The following is a 9,954-nucleotide window of genomic DNA, read 5'->3' on the forward strand; positions in this document are numbered from 1 at the left end:
ACACACACACACACACACACACATATATATATATATATATATATATATATATATATATATATATATATAACGCCTGTTATGTCAGAGACGGTTTTCATATGACACATTTCTGTGCAGGGATGGTACACTCACTACTGGCCATTAAAATAGCTACAATACAAAGATGACGTGCTACAGACGCGAAATTTAACCGATAGGAAGAAGATGCTGTGATATGCAAATGATTAGCTTTTCAGACCGACACCTACAACGTGCCGACATGAGGAAAGTTTCCAACCGATTTCTCATATACGAACAGCAGTTAACGGGCGTTGCCTGGTGAAACGTTGTTGTGATGCCTCGTGTAAGGAGGAGAAATGCGTACCATCACGTTTCCGACTTTGATAAAGGTCGGATTGTAGCCTATCGCGATTGCCGTTTATCGTGTCGCGACATTGCTGCTCGCGTTGGTCGAGATCCAATGACTGTTAGCAGAATATGGAATCGGGGTGTTCAGAAAGGTAATACGGAACGCCGTGCTGGATCCCAACGGCCTCGTATCACTAGCAGTCTAGATGACAGGCATCTTATACGCATGGCTGTAACGGATCGTGCAGCCACGTCTCGATCCCTTAGTCAACAGATGGGGACGTTTGCAAAACATCAACCATCTGCACGAACAGTTCGACGACGTTTGCAGCAGCATAGACTATCAGCTCGGAGACCATAGCTGCGGTTACCCTTGATGCTGCATCACAGACAGGAGCGCCTGCGATGGTGTACTTAACGACGAACCTGGGTGCACGAATGGCAAAACGTCATTTTTTCGGACGAATCCAGGTTCTGTTTACAGCATAATGATGATCGCATCCGTTGACAGGTGAAGTTGTCATCTTGAGATCTTTAAAAGCGTTCTTAGTTGTACCTCACGTTCCACTGCGCGTTCATTACCATTTACATGTTAACATTTTAATCGAGAGAGTTCCACAGCCGGCCACGGTGGCCGAGCGGTTGTAGGCGCTTCAGTCCGGAGCCGCGTGACTGCTACGGCCGCAGGTTCGAATCCTGCCTCGGGCATGGATGTGTGTGATGTCCTTAGGCTAGTTAGGTTTAAGTAGTTCTAAGTTCTAGGGGACTGATGACCTCAGATGTTAAGTCCCATAGTGCTCAGAGCCATTTGACCCATTTTTTAGTATGTTGCACATTCCACACGGGTTGATGAAAAATAAAATTACAAGTACGTTTCTCACAATGAAAAATATACAGAGCTGAAATGCATCTTGTGTAACTTGACATGTGTACATCCGCTGCACTCCTTTGATGCTTGTCAGTTGTTAAAATCCACAATATATAGTAAAAGTGCACATTTTTTCCAATGTTGACCTTTACGCGACGAGTGAAGCATGTGTTGGAACCTTCTCCCTCGAAATACGTAGTGCAACTCAATGTAATAAACGAACAATGGAACATGACGTATAAGCAACAAAGGTTTTACCAGTCGAAAATAGTTTTGAACGTGATCTTGGTTGTAAGAAATTTCGTTTCGCACAGTCCAATTACACTGACCGGTCAGTCTTTCGGAGCCAGCAGGCCACATGTTCATGACATGAATTTCTTGCAGGCCGAAATTAATATTTTCAAGGTGTTGAATAAAGAATATGTTCAACTTCGATAGCTTCTTATGTTTAGTTGGTAACAGTGTTAGAAACTTGTACCGATGAAATAACTGCTCCTTACAAAGTTTTAAATAAACTGAGGGCCACAACGGAAGGGAAGGGTTATCTCACTTGAAGATGTGCCGTGTATAAGGCCCGAATTTTGCGGATAGCTGCGGAGTTTTGCACAAATGTAGACATGATGTCTGCCCGTTACAGACAAGTGTGTAACCTTCATGGCAGCTAGTCGCCAGGTAATATGTTTGAAACGTGGGATGATAATCGGAGCTAAACGCATATCTCAAAACACGTGGAAGCTTACACAAGAATTTTGCTTTGCGAGAGCAGCAGTGTCTAGTGTGGATTTTCAGTACCACAAGATCGATGTTTCCACACGCAGCTGCTGCGCCTCAACACGACAGCCACAATTGCTTCAGCACCCGACGAGTGACTTCTCACAAAGGTTGTTATGGCTGGAAAGACACAGCTGCCTGAAGAACAGACGCTTTCACAGGTCCCTACGTATCGCCCTCAGCGTGCTGCACAACTAACACCGACCCATAGGCATGTTATTGACATAGCAGAGGTTGGACAAAAATATGGAAACAGAGCCAGAAATCCATGCTTGAACTTAAATGCAGACACTAGCCAAATCTGCAGGTTGCGTTCTTGTATCTGAGTACGAACAGCGCCTATGCACTGTCCTCTTACAATTGTCACTCGTGACCAAAACAGTGTTCTGTGTAATTGTGAGTGCATTCATTATGTCGGAGCTAAGTGTTTTCGATTGCGTTCAAATTGTTGGCGACCGTATGATGGGTGTTTCCGTAACCAAGGTAGCCGAAATGTTCGATGTTTTAAAATGCACCATATCGAAGACTTATATCGCATACAAAGAGGAGAAACAGCATCTGCTAAGTCACAGTGCGGACGATAGTGTGTATGTGAGTGATCGTAACGTCTGTCACTGAAGAGGACCGTGAAACAAGAAAGAAGATGACAGCTACAAAAGTTTCTACAGAACTGAATGTCTCACTCGCGAACCGTATCAGCACCAAAACAACACGAAGGGAACTCCATAAGCATGGAATTTCAGAGCGAGATGGAATTCCAAAACCACTCACGATTGGTGCAAATGCCAGCAACAGGAAAACGTTGCCCCGAAACCATGAAATCTGGACGAACCAAAGCCGGCCTGTGTGGCCGTGCGGTTCTAGGCGCTACAGTCTGGAGCCGGGCGACCACTACGGTCGCAGGTTCGAATCCTGCCTCGGGCATGGATGTGTGTGGTGTCCTTAGGTTAGTTAGGTTTAATTCGTTCTAAGTTCTAGGCGACTGATGTCCTCAGAAGTTAAGTCGCATAGTGCTCAGAGTCATTTTTTTTGGACGAACCAAAGGAGGAAAGTAATTTCGTGTTTCATACCGCCTCCAACTTCTGGCAGAGTTTGTGTCACAAGAGTGACTTGGGCAGCCATATAGTGGCGTTCCATGGGCCCCATGGCTACCCTCCAAGATCGCGCTACTGCCAAGGATCATGTGACCATTTTCGCTGATAAGGTTGAAACATCCCCTCAGAAAAATTTATGAACGAAAGTGCTGGTAAACCTCTTACGTTATTTGATTTTCAAACAGCTGAGCAGAACTGAACGTGCTCAGACATTCCTCTCTTTACTTATTGTGATCATCACTAAACTGACATACAGTATATATATATATATATATATATATATATATATATATATATATATATATATATATATATATATATATATAAAAGAATGGCCCTGACTAACAAAAACCTATACCCTTCATGAACCACTTACCTCAGAAAAATCTTCATTACTCGAACTACTGTAATACAGCGAGCGCCAATACTGCCAGCTAAATAAAAGATTCTAACTACTGAAGGCACTAACTACTGATAGGCATAGTTAGCAAATGAAAGATTTTGGTAGTGAATAAACAATGTATTTACCTTAATAGTGTTCAAAAGTCATTTTATATATATCAGTTCATGACATCCAGTCTTACAAATTTCCTTTTTCTGGCGGAGACACGTTCAGATCGTCCGCCCTCAAAATTCTGCCATCTCTCCCCACATCCACCACTGCTGGCGGCTCACCTCCAACTGCACAACGTTACGCGCTGTTCACATCCAACTGCCCAACACTACAATAGCGAATAATCCAACAATGCCAACCAGCCACAGACTACACACAGCACAGTTAGTGATTTTCATACAGAGAGCTACGTGGCGTAACCAACGTAAAAACCTAAACAGCCTACTTAAAAGGTCTATCCCATGTTACGATGTTTGGTTCCTCAGTGGCTGTGCTGTGTTCCAAGACGGTTGGATCCCTGTTCACACAGCTCGCATCGTCAAGTATTGGTTCTGTAAGTACGAGAATAAATTGTCGAGTCTCCGTTGGCCATCATAGTGACCAGATGTGAATATTCTTAACCGTTTCTCGTCTACTTTGGAGAAAAGGGTCGCTATCCTTCTTCTTCATTGTTGCTTGAATTTGCCAATACTCTGTAGTGAGAAAACCATTCAGGGCCTGTATATATTCATTCTGAGACGACCGAGAACTGTCTTGAATTACAACGAGTTTCCTACACCGTATTAAGGCACGGTAATGTGTGTGGTGTTTCCGTATTTTTGTCCATCCCTATAGCAGATCTTGCGGGCCGTACGCTGTCAGGAGGCCCTGCAGTCACACGGCCTGGTTTTACAAGGGCAATTTAGCAGTTACCAGTAGTGAATTCAAAATAATAATAATCTTTAAGATTATGTACGCATGACTGTGCAGTTCTTTAGAAACGCTCAAAGCAATCGATGCACCATATCGAAGATTTATATCGCATACAGGGAAAGAGTAGAAACAGTATGAAAATGAATCTTCCGACCTTTCGAGAACACGTTCGTCATAACTGTACTTGCAAACCAAAATTAGCGTATCATAAACTGGTACAAACGGTTTATTTAACGTTCTCTTCAACTTTCCCCTACTATACATTATTACGAATTTGAGGCTCAGATTGTCGACTTGGTGTCTGCTTCACATTGTTAGCCCGCAGCTCATTTTCGTGCGGTAGCGTTCTCGCTTCCTACGCCCGGGTTCCCGGGTTCGATTCCCGGCGGGGTCAGGGATTTTCTCTGCCTCGTGATGGCTGGGTGTTGTGTGATGTCCTTAGCTTAGTTAGGTTTAAGTAGTTCTAAGTTCTAGGGGACTGATGACCATAGATGTTAAGTCCCATAGTGCTCAGAGCCATTCACATTGTTAACGAAGTTCCGGTAAAAGTCATTCTTCGAATTACTGCTTACATGAAGGACGTTGGCCGATAAGTGATATCGACGACCAGAGTACTCTGCAAGTCTGCCAGTTGTTAGTTTGAATTCAGGTTGGTGATAATCTGGCTCATTTAGTGCTGGTTTTGGGTCTCTGTTTTACGTTCCCTTCACAAATTTTAAGTTTAGCCATAAAGTTCCTTTATAGTATGACTGGCAACCATGTTTCACCGCCTTTCAATAATGTTAACTTCTGTGCTTGTGCTTTTGACAGTCTCCTTCTGAGTCGCCATCGCAGTTTTCCGTTTAATGTCAACTGTTATAAGAACGACGTGAGGTTTGTTTGAACACGGCTTTAAATTTTTGAACGTTACTTTCAGAAAGACACGAGGGAGAGCGGCTGTAGAATAGGGCTGACAGCATGGATGAAAACGACGTTGACACATATTGCAGTAACGAACAACGTGTATTTTTTATGTAAATGTTCTGTGCGTGTTTTGCCTCTACAGGACAATCGATAATGAGCTATGCAGGCAGTGACTGTTGGAATCAGTCTGTGAGTTAGTGTTCAAAAGGATGGAATGCGTTATGTGAAATTGTTTTCTCATACCCTTACAGTTTGTGTAAACCGTAAATGAGGTGGTTACTTATCCATCCAACCATGCTTAAATAGCCTAGAGGTGATCGCCTGGGAACGACATGGGATCGAGTGGAGACAGTATTTGCCTGTGCTACATCACAGTCTGTACAAATCATGGCATAGCTGCCTTATCAGTTTAAAAATTTTGTCGCTGGGGATGGATACAAAACACCAGACAACACTGGACTATATTGTTTGACTGAGCAGTACTTTTCTTGAGGTGTAACAAGTGCTGATAACGGGCATTGTGCTTGGTACGTTTTGTGTCTTGAGCAATTTTTATTATGTTGGGAAAAATTATGCAAAAATCAAAGCGTACAGCCTCTTTAAGTGCTTAAATTAGTAAAACAAAATTTTATTCGTCGTCCTACCGTGAAGTGCGCAATTAAAATAATATCTTTAAAAGTTGAGTACGCATACAAATTTACACGATTTCTCTGCAGTTCACACTACAATGTTTGGCAGAGGGCTCACTGGACCACTTTCAGGATATTTAACGACCGTTCCGTCCTCGAGTAGCAAGTGGGAAAAATAAGTGCCTCACTTTTTCGTTATATGTTTACGATAGTCAGTCTGCCTGTGGAGGTGGAAGCCAACAAACTATTTTGGTTTTCGGAGGACAAAGTTAGAGATTGAAATTTCGTTAAAAGATGTAGCTGCAATAAAGGAACCGCAATTGCTTTAGTCATTGACACCCCAACTAGTTTATCATGTCCGTGGCACTCTCCTCCATATTTCGCTACGGTACCAGGAGACTTCAAAAGCAATTTACACATTAGAGTGCAAAGCCAAGTAGCTTTCATCGAATGCTACTCCACACTTCAAAGTGACACAGCTACCTGACTCTGTTTTGCAACAGAAAGTCTCTGCATGCAACGATGGGAACGTTCTGCATGTCGTTCAGTTCCTCGACGACAGACGTCAGCTGCTAGGTCACGAGGACATTAAAGAACCATTGGGTGAAGGCCCTCTTCGACTGAAAATCTGGTTGCCGCAGATGTTCTTTCAGCCTGCTGAAAAGATAGAAATCGTATGGTGAAAGGTCTGATTTTCACTATAAACGTCATCCACGTCTGTGCGGCCTTGATCAAATTGTTCGTACCATTTCACAACGGGTGGGCACGAAGTTGTATGTGCTGCATTTACCGCTAGAATTTGACGGTGAATCTGTTAGAGAAGTAAGCGTCTTGCCGAAATGAATCCTACTGTCAAACTTACTTCAATTTGGGAGCCGGGTAATCTATTAGTCGTCAGTCTTTTGACCGGTCTTATGAACCCCGCCACGAATTCCTGTCCCAGCCAACCTTTTCATCTCCAACCTTTTCATCTCAGAGTTCAACTGCAACCTACGATCTCAATTACTTGTTGGATCTATTCCAATCTCTGTCTTCCTCTACAGTTTTTACCATCTACAGCTGCCTGTGGTATTACAGAAATTAATCCTTGATGCCTTAATAGATGTCCTATCATCCTGTCCCGTCTCCTAGTCAATGTTTACTGCATATTCCTTTTTTCGCCGATTCTGCCAGGAACTTACTCATTCCTTACCTTAGCAGACCACCTAGTTTTCAACATTCTTATGTAACACCGGATCTCAAATGCTTCGATCATCTTCTGTTACGGTTTTGACTCAGGCCATTCTTCACTACTGCTTCAAATGTACATTCTCAGAAATTTCTTCCTCGAATTAAGGCCTATGTTTGGTAGAAGCAGACTTCCCTCTGTCGGTAATGTTGTATTTGCCAATGTTACTCTGCTTTTTATGTTTCCTTGTTGCATTCATGATGACTAATTTTGTTAGGTAGCAGAATTCCTTAATCTCGCCTACTTCGTGGTCCCCAACTATTTTGTTAAGTTTCTCGTTGCGAACTTTAATATTTTCCCGGCGAATTGAATGTTCAAACAAATTTCGGGCTTCAAGGCGGTCGTCGTTTAATTCGTCCCACTATATTTCGACTGGACACCTTCCAGTCATCTTCAAGTGCACAGTCGAAGATTGACGAAGACTTGCTCCTTTGCATCATCTACAGAGCTCTGCGGCTATTCCGGACATGCGTCAAAATTAATTTGACAGACGGACCACACTTCCCGGAGGCAACGCCCTCGCTGATGAAACCATGGAATTCGGCTGTCTGTCCTCTGTGTCACGGCGCGCAATCTGTCGTGTTCGATAAGAACAAATTTGTGTGGTCTGTCTGTCAACTTGAATTTTGTCGCATGCGCGGAATAATCGCAGCACGCTATACATAGGAAAAGAACACGTCGTCGACAGTCTTCGATGGCTCATCTGAAGATGACTGGCAGGCGCACAGTCGAAATATCGTGCGGTGAATTGAAGGACGACCGGCTGCAAGGCCGAAATTTGTTTGAAAAAGTTTCTCACTGTTCTCATTTATTTTCCTTCTTATTACTTTTGCCTTTCTTCAGTTTTCTCTCAGTCCATATTCTGTACTCATCAGATCGTTCATTCCGTTCGACACATCCTGTAATTCTTCTTCACTTTGAAGAGTCACGACAGAGCAAATGTTGCCAGGCTGCATTACGATCGGCAACGTAATCATTAACACCCAAACTCACCGTTGTTGTTATTGTTGTTGTTGTGGTCTGCAGTCCTGAGACTGGTTTCATGCACGTCTCCATGCTAGTATGTCCTGTGCAAGCTTCTTCATCTCCCAGTACCTACTGCAACCTACATCCCTCTGAATGTGCTTAGTGTATTCATCTCTTGGTCTCCCTCTACGATTTTTACCTTCCACGCTGCCCTCCAATACTAAATTGGTGATCCCTTGATGCCTCAGAACATGTCCTACCAACCTATCCCTTCTTTTAGTCAAGTTGTGCCACAAACGTCTCTTCTCGCCAATCCTATCAATACCTCCTCATTAGTTGTGTGATCTACCCATCTAATCTTCAGCATTCTTCTGTAGCACCACATTTCAAAAGCTTCTATTCTCTTCTTGTCCAAACTATTTATCGTCGATGCTTGACTGCCATGCATGGCTACACTCCATACAAATACTTTCAGAAACGACTTCCTGACACTTAAATCTATACTCGATGTTAACAAATTTTTCTTCTTCAGAAATGCTTTCCTTGGCATTGCCAGTCTACATTTTATATCCTCTCTACTTCGACCATCATCAGTTATTTTGCTCCCCAAATAGCAAAACTCCTTTACTACTTTAAGTGTCTCATTTCCTAATCTAATTCCCTCAGCATCACTTGACTTAATTCGACTACATTCCATTATCCTTGTTTTGCTTTTGTTGATGTTAATCTTGTAACCACCTTTCAAGACCCTATCCATTCCGTTAAACTGCTCGTCCAAGTCCTTTGCTGTCTCTGACAGCATTACAATGCCATCGGCGAACCTTAAAGTTTTTATTTCTTCTCCATGGATTCTAATACCTACTCCGAATTTTTCTTTTGTTTCCTTCATTGCCAGCTCAATATACAGATTGAATAACATCGGGGAGAGGCTACGACCCTGTCTCACTCCCTTTCCAACCACTGTTTCCCTTTCATGTCCCTCGACTCTTATAACTGCCATCTGGTTTCTGTACAAATTGTAAATAGCCTTTCGCTCCCTGTATTTTACCCGTGCCACCTTCACAATTTGAAAGAGAGTATTCCAGTCAACATTGTCAAAAGCTTTCTCTAAGCCTACAAATGAAACGTAGGTTTGCCTTTCCTTAATCTAGCTTCTATGATGAGTCGTAGGGTCAGTATTGCGTCACGTGTTCCAATATTTCTACGGAATCCAAACTGATCTTCCCCGAGGTCGGCTTCTGCTAGTTTTTCCATTCGTGTGTAAAGAATTCTCGTTAGTATTTTGCAGCCGTGACTTATTAAACTGAGAGTTCGGTCATTTTCACATCTGTCAACACCTGATTTCTTTGGGATTGGAATTATTATATTCTTCTTGAAGTCTGAGGGTATTTCGCCTGTCTCGTACATCTTGCTCACCAGGTGGTAGAGTTTTGTCAGGACTGGCTCTCCCAAGGCTGTCAGTAATTCTAATGGAATGTTGCCTACCCCCGGCGCCTTGTTTCGACTCAGGTCTTTCAGTGGTAAACTCACCGTATGGCTGCTATTTTGAAATGGTTGCTTTGGAATGACGTTTTCTTGTATGAAAAGCGCAAAAATTGTTATCATTAACATCCTTAAGCCACGACAGGTACAACAGTGACTCTGGGTCGCTAGAAATGCTTCCGCGGGTCGCTCTGCGGTCTGCAGGTCACGACCCTGTTCTACAATACACGTTCGACATACACGCCAGCCGGTGCGCCTTGTGCCGTTTACAGCGCGAGCACCTCTCGTCAGCTGCGCTCTTCCTGCGGACGCGCATTTCGCTGTCCCACGCTCTGGCGAACGGCGCAACCGCGCAGGCC

This window comes from Schistocerca serialis, chromosome 5 (genome assembly GCF_023864345.2).
Source record: "Schistocerca serialis cubense isolate TAMUIC-IGC-003099 chromosome 5, iqSchSeri2.2, whole genome shotgun sequence".
In the NCBI taxonomy this organism is placed as follows: Eukaryota; Metazoa; Arthropoda; class Insecta; order Orthoptera; family Acrididae; genus Schistocerca; species Schistocerca serialis.